This window comes from Pinus tabuliformis, chromosome 8 (genome assembly GCF_031772625.1).
Source record: "Pinus tabuliformis cultivar Carrire ecotype Pingquan chromosome 8, CPIR1, whole genome shotgun sequence".
Taxonomy (NCBI): Eukaryota; Viridiplantae; Streptophyta; class Pinopsida; order Pinales; family Pinaceae; genus Pinus; species Pinus tabuliformis.
The window spans coordinates 1855610062-1855631128 of NC_142294.1; the positions used below are offsets into that span (position 1 = coordinate 1855610062).

The 21067-nt window shown below is 35.2% G+C and overlaps 2 non-coding genes across 2 annotated transcripts; one reads left to right on the top strand and one right to left on the bottom strand.

Annotated features, from left to right (window-relative positions):
* Window positions 1-14317: 14317 nt before the first annotated feature.
* Window positions 14318-14391, top strand: TRNAV-UAC (transfer RNA valine (anticodon UAC)). Its single transcript has one exon. It is a non-coding gene; the product is annotated as a tRNA-Val (tRNA).
* Window positions 14392-20323: 5932 nt separating this feature from the next.
* On the bottom strand, window positions 20324-20395 carry TRNAP-AGG (transfer RNA proline (anticodon AGG)). The gene has a single exon. It is a non-coding gene; the product is annotated as a tRNA-Pro (tRNA).
* Window positions 20396-21067: the final 672 nt, after the last annotated feature.

Sequence of the window (21067 nt, forward strand, 5' to 3'; positions counted from 1 at the left end):
GAGGAGAAATTGGCAATGAACTTCCTCCAGTACTGCACTACTCCTAAAAAATCCTTACTTCTGTGACTGATTTGGGTATTGGCCAATTCACAATGACCGAAACTTTAGAGGGGTCGATATTCAGCTCACCTCCTCCAACTATGTGGCCCAAATACACTAAAGAAGTTTTCCCGCATTTACATTTAGACATCTTCATAAATAATTGTTCTTTTCTCAAGACATCCAACACTTTCCTAACATGTTTGACATGCTCTTCTCGTGATTTGTTGAATATAAAAATGTCGTCTAAACTCATCAAGAAATTATCTTAAAACATTATTCATAACTCTCATGAATGTAGCTGGAGCATTACAAAGACCGAAAGGCATAAGCAGCCACTCAAACAATCCCTGTTTGGTTTTAAAAGAAGTCTTCCATATGTCCTCCTCGGATATTCTAAATTGATGGTATCCACTTCTCAAGACTAATTTGGTAAAATACTTTTCATTTTTGAACTGATTTAGAAAATAATCTATTATGGGCAGTGGGTATTGATTCTTTATTGTGATCTTATTTAAAGATCGATAATCTACACACATGCGCTAGGTTCCATCTTTCTTGGGTACCAATACAATTGGTGAACCACATGGCAAAGTAGAAAGATGAATTACTCCTTTGTCTCACAATTCCCAGATTTGTTTTTTAATTTCTAAACTTTCGAGAGTTGACATTCGATACATACCAATGTTTGGGAGTGGGCAGTCCCATTGTAGCTGAATATCATGTTGAATTCCTCTTTTTGGTGGCAGTCCCTTTGGTTCTTGAAACATGTCCCCATATTTATTGACCACATCAACCAATTCACCTTTCAACTTCATATCACAGCTTGCAAAGGATTCCTGTTCCATCATTCTTCTACTTGATCATGAGGAGAACGAGAGTCTTGTTGGAATTAACCAGTCGTTTCATTTCATCTGTGCTTGCCAAAGACAGACTAAGCTTTCTGCAATGAGCTCTCACAGTGTACTCCACTCCATCTTTGAACAAATGATATTTGTTCTCAAATCTGTGGAAAACAGTATCCCTGTCATACAAATACAAACTTCCCAACACAATTCCTTAGATATGCACTCGTACAACGTCTAATTCAACTTCATCAATGAAATTGGCGGTGATTGCAAATCTGAAAACACATTTCCGTGTGACCTACAAATTGGCCTCCTTGGATATCCAACCCAGTAGATACAGTTTATGATGATGCATGGTTTCCAGATTCAATTTCTTGACTAAATCCGCAGAAATTAAGTTGGCTTGAGATCCATTGTCAAACAGCATATTGATTTTTGTATGATTGGAAATAACTCAGATATGGAACAACTCGATTCGGTTTTCCTCATTTGAAATGATATGAGAGTTATTTTTTGCACTGGTACTTGCTATGGCTGTCTCTTTGCTGACCTATTTGCTTGCTTTTGCCATGGCTTGTCCTTTGGTGACTGTGGCTGCGATTTTTGTTTCATCCCTTGAGTCTGAACCCAAGTCTTGTTGTGCAACAACGTTCGTCTTTTGTTTCCCTCTATTGTTGAATTTCTTTGGTTGTAATTCTGGATGAAGCTTCCAGCAATGTGCTTCATCATGTCCTTCCTTGGAATAATTGTTGCACATAGGTTTCTCCCCTTCTTTCTTAACAAAAGAATTTTTCTTTTGCTTTCTTTTAAACTTCTTCCATTTTTCAACACTCTGAAATGGCTTCTTCTTACCTTCTTCCTGTATATTTTCCCCTCTTGCTTCAAGTTGTGTAGCTTGAACACAAACCTCATCAAGATTCGTGGGACTGAACATAAGAATGTTATGTCGAAGATAGCTATGCAACCCTCCTATGTATTTTAGCAAGGTATCTTGTGACTGTAAGTCTACTCATATCATAAGAGCTATTTTCCTAAACTCTTGAGTATACTCTTGCACATTTTGACCTTTCAACTGTCTAAAAATTTTCCATTTCATAATGGCTTTTTGCATGTGAGCTAAAGGGTAGAACTGTATTTTTATAGCAGCAACGAAATCAGACCAAGTAATAGAGATCTTACCATGTTTCTTGATCTCGTCTTGAGTCCTTGCTTCCCACCATACAAGTGTTGCACTTTCCATTCTCAATGAAGCCAATTGAATCTTGATATCATCCCCTTGAAGGTTCTGAATTCTACAATGCACCTCCAATTGAAGAATCCAGTTATCCATATTCTTTGCATTAACTTCTCCATTGTACATAGGAAAATTGAATTTAACATCAAGCTTCATAAAAGGTGATTTACCAGCCCCTTTTGAAGAATGATGATGAGTATGAGTAACGGTGGTATTGGTGGAAGAGTTTGAAGATGCTTTCGAAGAAGAAGATGAAGAATATGGTGGATATGGTGGAGGTTTGCTTCCATTCCCATTATTTCCTTTTTCTTTGTCTTATTTTCCATTACCTCCTCCTGAAGAGCCTGCTCCATTTGGAGGCTTGAAACTTTCTCCTTGTAGTCTGTTGTTCCTCTCTTCATAAAGGAACTTAGCCATCTCTATCATATCAAAGAAAGCCTTTCTAAATGTCTTTTCATCTTCTGTCATGATAGGTTCTCCTTCATGAGACATGGTCTCTGAAGACTCAACTACAACTTGAGGTTGTACTAGTGTTGGAATCTCAACTGCAACTTCTACAACTTGAGGTTGAACTGGTGTAGACTACTTTGGCAACCCCGCTCTTCTTCCCTTTTACCCAATTTCAGGGCTTTCAACCAGATTTCCTTCACCTCTTTTGAGCTTTAACCTTGTGATCATGACATAAACTTGCAAACAATTAAATCCTTCTTTCACAAAGAAAATCTAGTAAGCAAAACCAATGCTCCGATACCAACTTGATCTGAATTGGTGTAGATTAGTAATGTTATGCTAATTCCCCATTTAGGAATAAGCACAAGATGCTTATCACTTGCTTTTCAAGTGGTTAAGGATTCAAAAAATTTTACAATTAACATATTCCCATGAGAGTTTCTTATGTAAATGTTATAAATAATTTAACATAGAAACATATGTTGAACAACAATAATATAACAGCAATGAACATCAATATACAACACACAACAAGAACATGATAAAGGAGTTCACTCCTCTTGAGCTATGTCTCCTTCGTCCAGCTTCTAATGGCTTGGGCTTCTCTATTATGCTCAAATTACATCAAAAGAATGTTTACAATGCTCAGATTCCTCTCAAACCTGTCTCAATGAGTTTAGAATACCAAAAAATGCTAGCATAGACTATTTTTGCATCAAATTTGGATAAGAATTGAAGGAGTTACGACTTCTCCCAGTTTCTCCACTAATTGTTCCACAAAATGCTCCAAAACTGACCAAAACCCCTTTTCGCTCATAAATCCGCTAAGGAAGTGTGAAATTTGTCGTTTGGCAGGCTATGTTCTATCGGCCTTATCGCAATCACAATCAACTAAGCTATGGGCTCTTAAAACTGCAAAATGATGTGATGTAGGGTTATGGACCTGACGAGATATTAAATTATAACTTATAAAACTCCCATGTCTGGAATCTTCCCTCTCATCGCAATCGGTGATCGGCTGTGGGTGAAGGTCTTGTTTACTCGACATAACACTGCGATTGCTATTTCGCCAACTCGCCGATGTATTAAACTGCAGCGTAAAAATTATCGCATTCAGATCTATCTCATTTGGAGCTCAACCACGTCAGGGCCGATTCTTGTGGCCACTTCTTTCCTGCAATTGCGATATGCGATCTCATCGCATCACAACCCTAAACTTGTCGGGGGTTGATTTGTAACACCAAAACACTTACAGCTGCAATATGTGATTTGCGAGAGACAATGGCGGGTTGTCACTTGGCTCCTCCTTATTCGTTGAAGACTTGCCACATCATCCCAATCATGCCATGTAGGCAAGTCAAACTTGGACTTTGACTTGCTCTAACTTCTGCATACGAACTCGGTTTTGAGTGTCGTCCACACTGCTGGATTCAAAATGACAAGCTCTTCAATCTGACACTGAGTTTGAAAAGATTCTGACACTTTGATTTTTGAGCATAATTCTAAGAACATGATCATTTTTAGTATGTGTGAGTTCTTTTGATCAATGATTTAGATGCATTTCATTTTTCATTGCATTTGAAATTTGAAAGGAAAAGAAAATAGAAAATTTAATTTCTTGCATTGTATTTAAGGCTTTGAATTGAATTGGAATAGTTAAATTGAAAGATCTAGTTAGGAAGTTCTTGCTCATTGCATCTTGTTTGTTGCATCATTGTTTTCTTCTTCCTTCCTGTAAAAAGATCTTCATTGAAAAAAAAGAGTTCTTCCTCATGAAAATTGCATTGTAGGAGTTTAGGTGACATCATTTTGCGCTTGAAATTGAAACTTAATTGAAGATTAACTTTAAAATTTATTCAATTAAACTAAGGAGAATTTGGAACATTAATGACACACATAGTGGTCTAGGTTAGAAGATGTGTTCTGACTTCATTAAACATAGGAGTTGTCATTACTTGTCTGCGTTACATTCTGCAGGTGATCAGTATTCCACGTATGTAAGTATATAGGATCGTTATCCACATACCCTCAAGTATATCGGATGGCACTCCATGTATGAAAAGTATATTAAAATACTTCCTATTGTACATGACACATTAGAAAACACTACCATAGACTATGCTTCCACTTACCTCAATTATATGGGAAGTCTCCACTAGGTTGCAAACTTGCCATAGGTAACTGAGTCGGTCGCCTTGTTAACTGTGATACACTGAACACAACATTCAGAGAGATTACCTGCACGTACTGGAAATGATATTCTACAGTTCACAGGGACTTGGTAATCCCTTCTAACTAGTTACCCATTTTATATTTTATTTTTGTTTTAAAATCAATTAATTAACCATGGAAGAACATCCTCGTCGTGGAACAACTACTTAGTGGATCTTAGGTTGAACTCGATGGCAACAGTTCCCGAGACTACCATTCAAGGGAACCCCTCTGATGGGAATCCTGGTCCTTTTCCTCCTTTTGGAAATATTAGTGCTCCTTATATGTCTGCATTGTCCCTTCCCAAATTTACCATAGGTTTATTGTTATGGTTGTTTTCAACCTCATTGGCCCCGAATGTCCAAATTACTCCACAACCAAGTCCTCCACCTAAACAACATCAACCCCAAATTGATCCTAAAATTGAACCTTTGCCTTCTTCACCAATGTGTCATCCTCCCTTTCTTCTTCCTCTCTTGCTGAAAGTATTAATGCTAGTAATGAGGAAGCTAAAAATAAGAAGAAAAGGACGATGAAGAAGAAGAAAAATAAGCAAGAGGGAAACCAAGCAAACACTGCTATGAATGCAACTAATGTTGAGAAACCTTTGAAGCCTCGTAAAGCTATAGTCCCTTACAATTTATGTAAGGGTGATCACATTTTGAGAGATTTCCTTGGTATTCGACAGGTGTTAGAAGTGTGGTCCACAGACTCATATCAACCCTTGTTGTCAACCTTTGGAGATCATGTTGGTAACAAACCATCAACTGATGACAATAAGGTCCATGGAAAGGAGGGTAAAGTTAAGTTTCCCTATAATTTATGTGGATGGAATCACCCAATTCACCTTTTCCCTTATTTGGATGAAGCCTCCAAACTATTGGAAACCCTTACTACTTCTCAATAGAAGCTTCCAACTAGTTATCAAAAATTTTCCATGAGTATTCCACTAGTTAATGAAGTAATTGATTTGAATCCATCTTCAGCCAATGCCAATCTCTCTGCATGTGAATCCCATAGTCCATTCTCAACCAACCATTGGTTGAGAATATGGTTGACTCGATTCCATCTTCAGATGATCACACTTTTCCTGTAGAGAGTGAGGTTCATACCACTCAGGTTCGTTCATTTCTTCATATCCCATCGAACAAGGGGACATTTCTCTCTTTGCCACAAAACCCCCTCCAAATAATTAGGTCATTTGCTTTAATTGGATTCAATTGACAAAACCTCATCTCCCTTCTTACATGCCTTTTCAGATCATGGTGAAACATTTGTCACACTATTATAGATGAGGGATATTATGTTAGTATTGTATCCTCGACTGCTTGCAAAGCTTTGGATTCCCCTCAAATTTTGTCTAATGCTTAGAATTGTTAGATTTTAACAAAAGAACTGGTCAACCTTTAGGGATCCTTCCTCCGTTGTCTGTTACCTTGGAAGGAAAAACTGTATGTATTGATGTTATGGTCATCATGGGACCCTTGGATTTCAATTTTCTCCAGGGGTGGGACTATGTTTATGCTATGAACTTTGTCGTGTCCACACTATTTAGAGTGATGTGTTTCTCGCATGATGGAAAAATAATGGCTATTGATCAACTTTCATTCGTTGGTCTTGATTTGACTACCAATCATATGACTTCCCTAAATGTTCCAAATATGCAAGTGTTATCTCCTGTGCCATAGGTTAATTATGTGGAAACCTGTCCCATGCCCATACCTATTGATGAAGATGAGTCTTTCACTGTTTTCTCAACTTCTTTTGACCTAGCTCTAGTAGGTGAAATGGTAAATCATTTACTAAGGGCATTGGAACCAGATATTTTAATTAAATCTCTTGATCCCTTCTAGAGCATTATCCTCTCCTCTTATGAGAACCTTTTAGAAGCCATGGCCTCTTGGGGTCCATTATCAAGGTAAATAACCACAAAGCAAAGTTCCTTTTCTTGTGTCAATCTTGTTAAAAAATGAAACAAGGTCCCATGAGCATAGTTCCCTCTCTTGTGTCAAGCTCGTTAAAAAATGAAACAAGGTTCTATGAGCATAGTTCCTTTTCTTGTGTCAAGCTCATTAAAAAATGAAACAAGGTGCTCGAGCATAGTTTTTTTACTATGACAAACTCGTTAAAAAATGAACAAATCCTCTCCCATTGATTTGAATATTTGATTATGATCTCGATTTCGATCTCAGAGATGTTAGCTTCATTTCATTCGCCCATAATCCTCTTCCTTCCTTCCTGGTGAACATATTTCTATTAGTAACCAACAGTCTATTTGGTGTCCATGAGAAGAGTTGTCAGACAAAACGAAGCTGGGGGGCATGCCTCTACCCCTATGCAGGGAGAAATAAACCAATCCCAAGCACAATTTCAACATGATTCAAGCTTGAGTAAAAATGAAACATATTCTCGTGATTGTCATTTTTTATTATCTTGTTTCTGCAATATGAACCTTCGTTTTCTCATTCCATTGTCACCATCTGCTTGGCCGATCATTCACTTTCACTTGGTGTTTTAGCCTTTCTTGGGGAACTGTTGTGATGAGTGTTCTTATTAGCATGCCTCTTGACCTCTACGTGTTTTGAGTAGTTCCATCATGACGGGAACCAGTTGTTACCCTTTATACCACTCATTCCTCCAGGCGTAGTTTTTTTTTAAGTTATTTTCCAACTCCCAAAATATGAAAAGATTGTCGAACACTTATCTTTTCGAACTCGTTAAATTAAATGAAAATATGTATGCCCAGTATAAGTTTAATCCTTTTCCAAACTCGTTAAACTATTTACGAAAAAAATTTCTTTAATCGAACATGGCTAAAAGGTTCTCACAGGTACTGTTTTTTGCCTTTTTGGGCCTAAGGGACAAATTTACAAAAAGGAACATATTTGAGTTTTCTTTTTTCACCTCTTTTTCAAACTCTCTAAACATGAAAAATATTTCGAGTTATACTTGTAAAACTATTAAACAATGTTGGACTCGTCAATCATGACGAGACCAGACCACTCCTTCTCAGGGTTCATTAAAAATACTCAAAAGGATTCATCTGAAAGATGAACTTATAGATCAACCATATGTTATCCTCCTCAAGCTTGTCAAAAATAAAGAGGTAATGGCCAAAAATGATTGGGAAATTGGGAAAACAATGAATCAAACCTATTAATGGCAATAATTCATTCTTGAAAATGAAACTCTTTCAATTCATTTTTGTGACTGCTTTGGGTTGGGGAATCTGTTTGCCTCTCAGTTGATCACACCTTAATGAAAACCTTCATGATGGGTCTTTGAGTCGATGCTTCCAACTCCATATCAGTGTCGCCGATATGTTTAAGAGAAATTTCACCCTCAGTTGAAATCCACTATGATATCCTTAAGCCTTACTTCATGTCTACCTATCCTGAACTAGCTCTGCATCATTATATTTTGTCTCAAATATTGATACATGTTTCGTGTTATTGATGGGAGGTACATCAAGGCCCTCTTACGATAGGCCGCTTCATGTCAACATCACCACATTATCTAGGAAATTGACTTAGAAACTCCCTTCAATGCCTTAGAGCTTACATACCTTAATGGTGAGTTTCCTCACTTTCAGCGACAAGTTCTCATCATTGGCATTTGACCGGAAGATTTTGTGTGGTGTTCAAATTCAACTCATTCATTCACATCACATAGATTGTATTCTAGTACCTTGAGATCCATTATCATTATTGGCGGTTCCTCTGGCATTTATTAAAGACTTACTTCATTGGCCAATAATTAGGTGGTGTCTACCATGTTCGACTCTAGGTCATTTATTCACATGGTTAGATTCATATTACCGAGTGACGAGGTAAAATACTCTGAATCTAGTTTCATCCATCCAGGCAGCGATTTGAGGATTCATACAAGATTACAATGTATGATGACTATGATCATTCAGAAAGTCATCCAAACATGGGTCCACCATCTATCATTAGTGGACGTGACTTTGATTATTATACATGTACATTGGCTTATATGTTGAGTATGGGTATGTTTACCTTAGCAATGATATCATGTTGATTATGTATTATCACAAATGATGATCTCAACCAATATATTATTGATTCTAACTTGTCACATGTTAAAGCACTTCAGTCCTCAACCACTACTTCTGACTTTGTACTTTAGGGGGAAATCCGTTACAGATCATTTTTTCACATACAATCAAATGTACTAGAAGCCAGATCAATCAACATCCATTAACACTTTGCATTCATCCCCTACACAGCCTAGAACATTCTCTCTCCAAGAAGTCTAAGAATTATGGGTTAAATAACTAAAAATCCTAATTTTTAGCCCCATCACACTTTCCCTTTGAGCAAAATGCACTGGTTGCAAGTTGTACACTAAGTAACTGCACTGACCAGTACATGTTTCCTTTGTTGCAAGTGCAATGGCCTCTAGAATTTGGTAGAAATAAAAAGTAAATTCGAATCTTCTATTTCCAGACGTTTCCAATGTGGTTTTAACCATTTACTATTGATTGAGATATCAAACTCCTATGCTTGGGGTCTTATCTCTTATCCATAGAGCTTATCCTCCCTCATATGTGGATCTAAGTCCTAGATTGGTAAATCCCAAACCACCCCATTTACCCTATAAATTTACTACCTCCCATGGAGTCTGGGTTGGATTTTAGAGACTCTTAGTTATACCCTCATGTTGTTGTTTTATGCCTAAGGATCCATTATGCATTCATGCACTTGAGTTGTGATTGAAGGCTTGCTTTGTGACAAAGGAAGGACAAGATAGTTGGGAGACATCTACAAGGTCAAGATCGGTAAAGGGTTGTAATTTCTCCTACTTTCATTAATACAAAAAGTGCTTTATTTTCCTATACTTATGTTTCATTGATGCATATGTATTACAATGCCTTATTGACTCATTGTTTAGAGATGTTAGTTTGTGCTATTTGTATGTTGTAGGTCTCTTATTTGTTTTAATTGTTTTGCAGGTTCCATTTATAGTATTTGGAGCTAAAGCTAAAGTTTACAAGCGGGAAGAAGAGGAGAACTTGCATTGTATTCAATGTATGTCCTTCCTCCATGTTCTAATTTCTCTAAGGAAAGCACAAGTCTTTTTGTTCCTGTTGTTTCTAGATCAAGCCACTAGATTTAGGGAGTTCGCTTATGTTCGCGGAAGAGAATTATCTGTCATACAACACCAAGCGTACATGTTCTACAGTCTATTTCTTACTTAGAAATATTTATTTTTAATTTATTCATTCTATCAACATTTACATATAATTTGTGAGATTGAATCAAAGGTTGGCGAATACATATTTTATTTTGCTTCAAGTGCATTGATTAAATTATATGGTTGATATGCTCTAGACACTTCATTGATTTGCACTAATAATTGATCAAATAATCAATACCACACTAGGTCCTTTAAATTAAGTCAACATCTAATCCAAGTCATACTCTTAATCATGCTAAATGGTAAGCTTCATATTAGAAATAGGGAATTCCTCCCTAGGATAGGAAATCATACCTAAATCTAGAACTAATGCATAAGGCTACCAAGTTGAATCAATAGTTGGCCTATAGTTTCTTTAGGTTCTCCCCTTGGTGAAGTTAGGTCATTTTCTCTAGAGAGAATCCAAGCGATAACACCTTGCAAACCCATACACAAAGGTTGAACAAATATATTGCTTTCTCTTTTATGCAATATTTTAGATCGCAAGTTTATGTTAGACGTATAAGTGAATCATCTAGAATTAATGGTGTCATTAAACGTAGTTGAAGTGGAAGACTTGTCATCACCTGTGAAGGAGGACAAATTAGATTTTTAGAACCACATGGAAAATGAAGATGTAGTGGCACTTCACTTGGAATCTTTCTTCAAAGGTATGAAAAATCTAATGTCCAATGCCATTATTGTAAAAGGTTTGAGCATCATGCATATGAATGTAGGAAGAAAGCAATGGTATATCAAAACAAAATGTAAATTTCATTAACAAAGATGAAAGTAAAAGTGAAATGAATCAAAATCATTTGTAATATCACATAAGAAGGTAATATAGATGTGTGGTACTTAGATTGGAGGTTGTAGCAATCACATGAATAGATAGAAAGAAATGTCTTTTTGTATTGATAAATCACTAAAATTTGAGGTGAGAATGTGAAACAAAAACAAAGTACCAATCATTGATGAAGGAGTCATCTCCATTTGCGCCATGCAAGGTGACAAGAAATAAATCCCTATATCCTTACATTAAAAAATAACTCATTATTATGAACTGTTGGTTGAAAAGTGACATAGGTTTTAAGTTTGAGAATGAAGAATGCATTATTTTTATAAAAATGAGAGTAATAGTCAAAATGCAATAGACAAAGTGACAAAAGTAAGGATGTTTCTTTTGATCATGAAAAAAGAATTTCCATCTCCATTCAACATTGAAACAATAGAATAATTTAGTTTGTGGCATCTAAAATATGGTCACTTGAACTTGAGTGAGTTGAATTTGTTGTGTAATAAACAAATAGTAAGAGCATTTCCTTTGGTTGGACAACCTAATAATTGTGAGAGTTGCATTTTGGGAAGACACCATAGAAATGCTTTTCCTTCTAGCAAATTGTGGAGATCAAGACATCTAAAGTTTAGTTGATTCATTCAAATCTCTATGGTGTTAAATAAACCCATTCTTTTGGAAATAGTCAATAGTTTATAACATTCATAGATGATTTTGGTAGAAAAGCATGGGTTTACTTCTTAAAGAATAAATTTAAAGCCTTTGGAATCTTCATGTAATTCAAGGCTCTAGTAGAAAAACATAGTGGAGACATCACAAAAGTCTTCAATATTGATAGAGGGGGGAATCAGAAAGAAAATCAGTTTTTAAATTTTTGCAAAGAACATGAAATTAAATAACAATTTACTAAAAGGTAAAAACCACAACAAAATTGTGTGGTTGAAAGGAAAAATGGAACCATTCAAGAAATATCTAGGAGCATGTTAAAGGCTAAGGGGTTAACCAATGAATTCTAGGTTGAAGCAATAACAATGAGAGTCTATTTTTTGAATAAATGTCCCACAAAAAAAAATTCATAACATGATTCCATAGGAGGCATGGAGCCAGAAAAATCCCATTGTTGAACACTTTGGTTGTGTTGCATCCACACATATGTTCAAGGAAAGAATGAAGACTTGCAATAATAGAAGAGAAAAATGCATCTTTGTTGGCTATAATGAGTAGTGAAAGGCATAAATCCACTAAATCCTAACACAATGAAGTTAATAATTAGAAAAGATGTGTATGTCAACATCATGATAATATGATTCATGGTGTTGTTCTTTTTTAGCTGAAATGATATTATTGGTGGTAAAAAATCTGACATTTTCAAAGTTGATAATATCACAATAATATCATAAATGGTGTGATATTATCATGCTACAATGGAAAATATCAGCGCGACCATGGATAGAGGCACATAAGCCATTTTTGGGTTTTTTTGCTCATTTGGAAAACATAAAAAAGGGTTTGGATTGGTTTTGCTTGAGCCAAAGATGAGGACACCATTTTCCTTTCCTATCATCATGGCTTTTTAGAGATGCTAATGTTTTATCTGGCTACTTTTTCTTTTTGTTTTTCTTCAAATTTTTTCTTTTTTTTTTTTAAATTTGAAGTAGGAAAATACTTATAATGCTAAGGGTTATCAGCATAAATTCCATTGATACAATCTCAAGACCTCGATTCACATTAAAAAAAAAGGTTCTTGGCCAATCAAAAGCAATCTAAAGTCATACTTCAAGAACAAAAAAGTATATAATAGATATCTAATATTTGGTATCATCATTATTTAGGCTACAACAAAAAAGTCTTATAATATTTAAAAACCCTTGACCTTTCATCCTATACATAAAATATGAATACTAAATTCATATTATAGTTTAACTTTTGAAGCATGAATACTAAATTCAAATTACAATTCAACTTTCTACTCAAAATTATAACAAATCGAATAATTAAAATAAATCTATATAATATAATATTTAAAAAAAATCATAATATAAATATTATGGAATAATTGGAAAAAAATTAATGTAATTGTATTTCTATTTTTTTCTATTTAATTCCTAAGGTGTAGACAAATTAGTTCATGTAAGGTTTATCCCAAAACCAGTACCCACACGTAACGATCCAAATTACAACCAGATGATAATGATGAACATATGAAAGTTGAGAATGTTGACCTCTTCCTTAATCTTCTATTAGCAAATTGGAAGCACAACTTTATGGTGACTGTCCACACTTTTGTCATATATACTTGCCAATACGATCAAGGAAAGATGCAGAGTGTTTTTCCAAGAATCTCAGTTTTTATCTTGCTGGACGCCTCTGATGAGGAAGTCATGCTTACTGCCGCAACAAAATACAAGAGGGTGGGCTCCTTCCAGCATACTTCCAAACATCAAGCCAACACAAAATACAAATCCCCAAGGCCTTTCACGATACAAATCCCCAAGGCCTTTCACGATATCGTCTTAAGAAGGAACAACAAACTGTCCTTTTAGAATCTTGGAATCTCTAGAAATTGTTTTTGTATAACAGAGTTTAAAGTTGTTCATTCTTTTCATCCTGTAATACCAGTAGATAGGGTGAATATTAGCGAGGTATGGAACCATCTTTGAAAGGGACCCTTGAACAGAGTAGAAGTCAGTATATGTATTTCAGTGGTTTTTGTATTTTTTATCGAGTTTTTTTTTTGTTTTTGTAAATTGGGGTTATTTTGGATGGTTGTGAAGAATGGTTGTTATTTTTTTCCTAGTTTAAATCTTGAGTGACATAATGATGATAAATATTATTATAATAGCTAAGTGTTTAGGAATATCGTTGTAATTATTCTTACTCTTGAGCTGTGTTTATGAATATTGTTATATTAACTCTCACTCTTGAACTATGTTTATAAATATTGTTGTATTAACTCTCACTCTTGACCTCTGAGAAGCCGATTTCCTTAAAAAAATAAATTACATTTGTTTCATCCAATGCAAAAACTTTGTTGCTGAAGATCAAAAGCTAGGTAAAAGTAGAATATGTCTAAAGCTAGAGGTACTAACTGAAATAAAGGTGGGTTTTTGTCTAACTGATGACTTCAATACCTATCATATACTGAAACTCAGGGTTGAAGTGGAGAATTTCAAGCAATGCTTTAAACGTTTCGAAACAAATTGGATGGCTAAGGAGGGAAAGCTTTCTTTTCCCATCAACTCAATTAACTCTAATTTATAAAGCATGCTTTGGTCATGGACAATACTTTGATATCATGAGTAATTCTCCCAGAATTGAAAGTACAGGTCTGCCTCCTAAACTGATCTCCTTCCTTCCTGTTCAATTGCATGGGCATAAATATGGCACACAAGTTAATGGAGAAAGGAACCATCTGGATAGGTTAGTCTTTAGTTCCAACATTTATATCAAGAGATAGAAGACATAGAAAGCCAAAACAATGGAGTATTTCAGGCCATAAATAGAGATGGGATGATCAATATTAAAAATTCAGATACATCTGGTGCTGTAGTGTAGTTGGTTATAACGTCAGTCTTACACACTGAAGGTCTCCAGTTCGAACCTGGGCAGCACCATAAAGCTTTTCAGATCTAACTAAGTTCTATTCACTAGTCTCTGTTTCGTTCAATAGTCTCTGTTTCGTTCATTGTCAAACTCAGCAAATTGATATCAAGATGGACTGTCGACGCTGACAAAAATTTTCAGATCTAGCAAAGTTCTATTCAATAGTCTCTGGTTTGGTCTCCAGTTCGAACCTGGATAGCACCATAAGGCTTTTCAGATCTAACTAAGTTCTATTCAATAGTCTCTGTTTTGTTTATTGTCAAACTCAGCAAATTGATATCAAGATGGACTGTCGACGCTGACAAAAATTTTCAGATCTAGCAAAGTTCTATTCAATAGTCTCTGGTTTGTCTATTCTCAAACTCGGCAGTTTGTTGATTGTCAAACTCAACAAATTGATATCAAGATGGACTGTCGAGGCTGACAAAGTTTTATTGATATAGTCTTCGGTTTGTTTATTCTCAAACTCGGCAAATTGGTATCAAGATGAACTTTTAAGAGCAAGGTGCTGACAAAGTTTTATTGATATAGTCTTTGTTTTGTTTATTCTCAAACCCAGCAAATTGGTATCAGAGTCAGGTGCTTTTTTGTATGGCTAGTGGCAACAACTTTTGGCAAAGTATCACATTTTGATGACAAGAAGTATAATATCTAAATTATCAAGATAACACTTTCTTGTGGCAACAAGTATCACATCTCGATGACAATAAGTATGATGTCTAGATTATCAAGCTAATACTTTTTTCCTGCTCTTAAGTCATAGGAGCTTATTGAAAATGGCTTCCTCGATCTTGCAAATCAGTTTGTATTCAACATGCTCATTCAAGTTGACAGAATTGTGTTGAGAAATGCAGCAAGGCACTTTACGTTATACAAATGGTGGTGAGAGAGTCGATTTTTCAAGATAGCAATGGTTAGAAAATGTAAGCAAGTTTAGAAGATTTTGGAAAATGCATACCAAGACAGTCACAAAGTAGACCTTGTCAAGCTACACTTGTTAAGGGAGATTGAAAATTTGCAAATAAAAGAATAGAAGTCTTTGAATGATTTCTTTAAGCACATTATAAGATTGGTCAATCAAATTAAAATCAACGGAGACAATGTTCAAGATCTATGAACCAGAGAAAAAGTGTTCAAAAGCCTTCCTTCCATGTTTGGTCCTATTGTTGTAGGAATAAAAGAATCAAATTATATATCTCAAATCTCTCTTAATGAGCTTATGGGTTCCTTGCAAATCCATGAACAAAGGTTAAACAAAACCATTGTTGCCTCTTTTAAGCAAGCTTTTAGATCTCAAGTTTCAGAAAAAAAAGTAGAGGTCGATCATCCAATGATAAAGGTCCACTAAATGTAGTGGAAGTGGAAGATTTGGCAATAGTTATGAACGAAAACAAATTAGATTTTTAGAATCAAATGGAAGATGAAGATGCAGTGGCACTTAAACTAGGAGATTTCTTCAAATGTATGACAAATCTAATGTACAATGCCACTATTGTAAAAGGTTTGAGTATTATGCTTATGACAGTGGAGAAAAACAATATGATATGGATAAACAAAATGCAAATTTCTTTTAAAAAATGAAACTGAAAGTTAAAAAAGTCAAATTCAGTTGCAATATGAGAAAATAGAGTAAGAAAGAAAGTAATGGCCTATAACGTATTTGCATTTCAAAAATTTATAAACAGAAAGTAATAAACACGTGTCAGATTTTTGCAACTCATTACTCAAATAAAAAAGGCATGATTAAAGCTAAGATGAATATGGGTAAGTCCAATGAAAAGCCAACTCATCGTATCAATGTTTTGGAAAGGTCTACCTTCAAGGATGGGGATTTTAGGTTCCTGTATTATGATTGAGTGGAAACTCTCTTGTGCGACTCCGATTGATTTGTGAATTTCTCTCCTATGATGAGAGATAATTTTTTTCATCCCCATGGTTATTTTCATCTCCATGGTTATTATATTAGAGATAATTTTGTAAATGTAGTTACTGAGAGAAATTGGTATAAAATTTTCAAATCTAAATTATTTATCTTTAAAACCAAGGCTAGGAAAAAAGTATTAAAAGCTGCTAAGATTTTCGCAAAGGTTCTAAAAAACAATTATATAGTTCTCCATTTAAATGGTTCACATCTTTATTTTATTAATTTATTGTTAATAATAACAACAATCATCTTTATTTTATTTATTGTCAGTGTTCCTCTCTTAAAAAAAAGTATTTATTTTTAGTGCATATCATGGAAAACACAACTTATAACCATGAAATGGTTGTGTGCATGGTAGACAACATAGCGATCAGTATTGGCCTAAACAGTACTGAAAAATCTGTTTTTTCTGTCGAGCAGATATTTTTGAAAAATACATATTTTGCAGATTTTGCGAGAAGGAAAGGCAAGGGAAGATAACTGCTCTTAAAAGAAATGTTGGCCTAAGGAGAGGTTAAGGACAAGTTGCCACGTGTTCTAAATTTGTGGTAACTCAAACTTCTGTAATGTATGCTGTGGGAGTGGAGGTCAATAACAAGGATGATTTTCATAACCTAAAGACACTTTTCATGGTCCGATGGCTTAACTTCAAAATAGCCGTACCGAGAGTCTCTGTGATATATATATATCTAGGAAACCGGATTCGTCCTAAACCCCCTGCGAATCCCGAATCCGGCGAATCCGACACGATTCGGTCCAGATTTGTGTCCAAATCACAGGACACGTCGTGTCCGTTTCGGACACGTCATGTCCGAGGGCGTGTCGCGATTTTCAGGGGCGTGTCGCGATTTTAGGACACGTGTCCGGTTTCCAGGACTCGCTAAGCTCAACGCGGGTATGAAAAGGGCGTGTTTGCTCATTAATATTTTCATTTGGTAAGTGATTTGTGCTGTTGCAGCAAGGAGTAGAGCATTTTGGCAACTTCATAATCAAGTCTAGGCCCTAGTATTGATATGCTATTCATGGTAATGTTAAATTCTTAAAGTAAAAGTGACATTCTCCTTAATCTTCATTTTCATCCTTTTACTTAAATTTTTAACATTACCATGAAATGACTCAGGATGTTTGAGAGTGGTTCCGACCTCATTGGATTTCATATGGAGAAAGTAGAATTTTAGATTTCATTCAAAATCTAGCAGACTTATCAGTTTTTCAGGATTTGAGGATTGGGGGATTGCAATGTTTCCATTGAATTTTGTCATGTATTAGGGTATGGAACTCGTATTTAAATTTTTAATCAAGAGCACCAAACCAAGAGCTTCTGAATATGTCACTCCCCCTCCCGTTTTCGCTCCCGCTCCCAAGTAACACTGTTCCTGATGATATGGGTCTGAACACCATTGTTGAGTTGGCATTGGCCAACATGGATCTCAATGATCCAGTGCTAGACCCTGTTAGATTTGATGACTTAGAGGGGTCAGCCTCCATACCAGCAGATGCAAAGGCGACTATGGATACAGGGGAGGAGGAGGATGTAGAGGAGAGCAGTGGGGACCATGATGATGGGGACAGTGATGTTGATTCTGATGCTGATTGATGCCTTGAGGCTTGTATACCTGTAGTTGTTTTATATTTTCTATTTCTATTTGCCATTGGCATTGCACCAACACTACCTATGTAACACATTTTGATTTGATGACTTAATGAGAAAACTACAGTTGTTAGTGTGTTTATCTTACTATCTTGTAGTTGTAAGTTGTCTTTCAGTTATGAATTATGAATCATGATTTAAATTTTTAATAGATTTATCATTTATGTGACCAGTACCAACATTTATTTGAATTTTGTATGTACTATGCATGCTAATAGCTATAGATGAAGATCTATGTTTGAAAGCAATAAATTTGTATCATTAATTAAAATTTGTGTAAGAAATATGATAATATCTAATTGTTAATATTAATATATATATATATATATATATATATATATTTTAATAAAATTATATATAACGTGTCCTAACGTGTCCTATTCCGGGGGGTCAGTGTGTCCCGAATCCGACACCATGAATCCCGAATCCTACGTGTCCCGAATCCCCGTGTCAGGTGACTTTTATATATATATATATATATATATATATCGGAAGATCAGGTGTATAAGGATCTCTAGAAAACCAAAACCTTGAAAGAAACAAAGTTATTTCTGAAGATAAGGATAACCACAAGTTAGTCTTTGCCCAACACAAAGCTTCAATTCTATCATATCCTCAAAACGAGGGTAGGAAGTTGCCTGTAATTAGAGAAATTGCCTGTAATTGGAGAAATTCAAGCAAGACGATAAACCTTTCTGAACAAATTGGAGTCAAGTAGGAAAATCTTTCCTTGCCTATCAATCTGGCCAATTATAATTTATAGAAAATAGATTATTGAACATGTATTTGGTAATAAAAAAGCATGGTTGGAAAATTATATGTTTTGGAGTTATTTCCTGAAATGCATGGATTCTTTTTGGGTTAAATTTTAATTTTTGTTGTTTAAAATCAATTTTTAATTACATATATGGATTCGATATCCTGAAAAATTTTTAGGGCATTGAGATTGTGAAGAATTTACAATTCAAACTTGTAATTTTAACAAATTTTTGCTGAATTCTGAATAAATTAAACTAGAAAATACAAAAAAACCTCCTTTCAAACCCTATAACAAATAAACTATGGCAATAAAATCATCCGTGCTTTGATGGACCCTGAGACAGGGTTATGAAATCATCTTCCCCAGAATTAGAAATATAGATTTTTTTTCAGGCTATCAATCTTGCTAATTATAATATAGAGAACATGCATTTGGCAATGAAATCATCATTGCTTTGATGGATGGACCTGGAGAGAGGGCTATGAAATCATCTGCCCCATAATTGGAAATATAGATCTTCCAGTGAAATCATTTAGGAGAGTTTGGCTAATTATAATCTACAGAACATGTATTTGGCAATGAAATCATCAGTGCCTTGATGGACCTGGAGACAGGGCTATGAAAACATCTTCCCCAAAATTAGAAATATAGATCTTCCAGTGAAATCATTTAGGACAGTTATAGATACTTGTTTCACACTTAGGAAATATAGATCTTTCCATCAGAAGAAGTTGAGTTATAGATACTTGATTCACACATTTGAAAACAGGCTTACCACTTCTTTTAAAAAGAGGCTTTTCTCATGAAATTGAATCAGAAGAGGTTTTTATCATGAAATTGGATCAGTGAATCAGAAGATGCTTTTCCCCTGAAATTGAATCAGTAAAACAACGGGGCATTCCGAGAATTGAAAGGCTTTTCTCATGAAATTGGATCAGTGAATCAGAAAAGGCTTTTCTCATGAAATTGAATCAGAAGAGGTTTTTATCATGATCAGTGAATCAGAAGAGGTTTTTCTCCTGAAATTGAATCAGGATAAGTGAATCAGAAGAGGCTTTTCTCATGAAATTGGATCAGTGAATCAGAAGAGGTTTTTATCATGAAATTGGATCAGTGAATCAGAAGAGGCTTTTCTCCTGAAATTGAATCAGTAAAACTGGTGAATCAGAAGAGGTTTTTATCATGAAATTGGATCAGTGAATCAGAAGAGGCTTTTCTCCTGAAATTGAATCAGTAAAACTGAAGGGGCATTCCGAGAATTGAAATGAAAGGCTTTTCTCATGAAATTGGATCAGTGAATCAGAAGAGGGTTTTCTCATGAAATCGAGATCAGTAAAACTGGTGAATCAGAAGAGGTTTTTAGCATGAAATTGGATCAGAGAATCAGAAGAGGCCTTTCTCCTGAAATTGTATTTCAGTAAAACTGAAGGGGCATTCCGAGAATTGAAATGAAAGGCTTTTCTCATGAAATTGGATCAGTGAATCAGAAGAGGGTTTTCTCATGAAATTGGGGCATTCCGAGAATTGAAATGAAAGGCTTTTCTCATGAAATTGGAGCAGTGAATCAGAAGAGGGTTTTCTCAGGAAATTGAGGTCAGTAAAACTTAAGGGGCATTCCGAGAATTGAACTCGGGACCTCTCGCACCCTAAGCGAGAATCATACCACTAGACCAAATGCCCTAGACGAAACGTCTGGAGGTTAAAACCTATACAGGACTATTACATAAACCCACTCAAAGTATCCTACCTGGCTGACTATAACGCCTTCCATGCACGCCAGGGATTTTAGCACATCTGCAATTCCCATGTCTCGTTGCCGTCATTACGAGAACAAATTTGTTGCTTGTATTTGTGAAAGAGTGAGTTCAAATAAAATGACAGCTGCAGTCGATCTTGGCCTTCAATGCAGAATACCCCAACTCTATTTTTCAGGAGAGCGTTCAGAATGGTTTGGGCTCAGAGCGACTTTTCACTGATGGTAGGAAATTGCAAATCCGTCTCTTGGAAACATGAACCACGCTACAGAATGCATTCACTTTACACGTTTAAGACATATTGCTCTATCATCATCATGAGAGACTTATTTCAAAGGGTAGTCTATATAGTTTACAAATTTAAAATTGGATAGAAATTTTGAGAAATTTTGGTTATAACCGTTAAAGTTTAGGATTTTAGGTGTACAAGGTTTTTGAGGGTTTTTTATGGTGCTAAATCTATTTTTACCATAAAAAAACAACTCAAACACTTGTATGGTCTATTTTTTTGGAAAAAGAACATTAAATTCTAATAAAAACTAATTTAAAGCATCAATAGAGAAAACCCTTATTTCAATAGAATACTTGACATGCACCT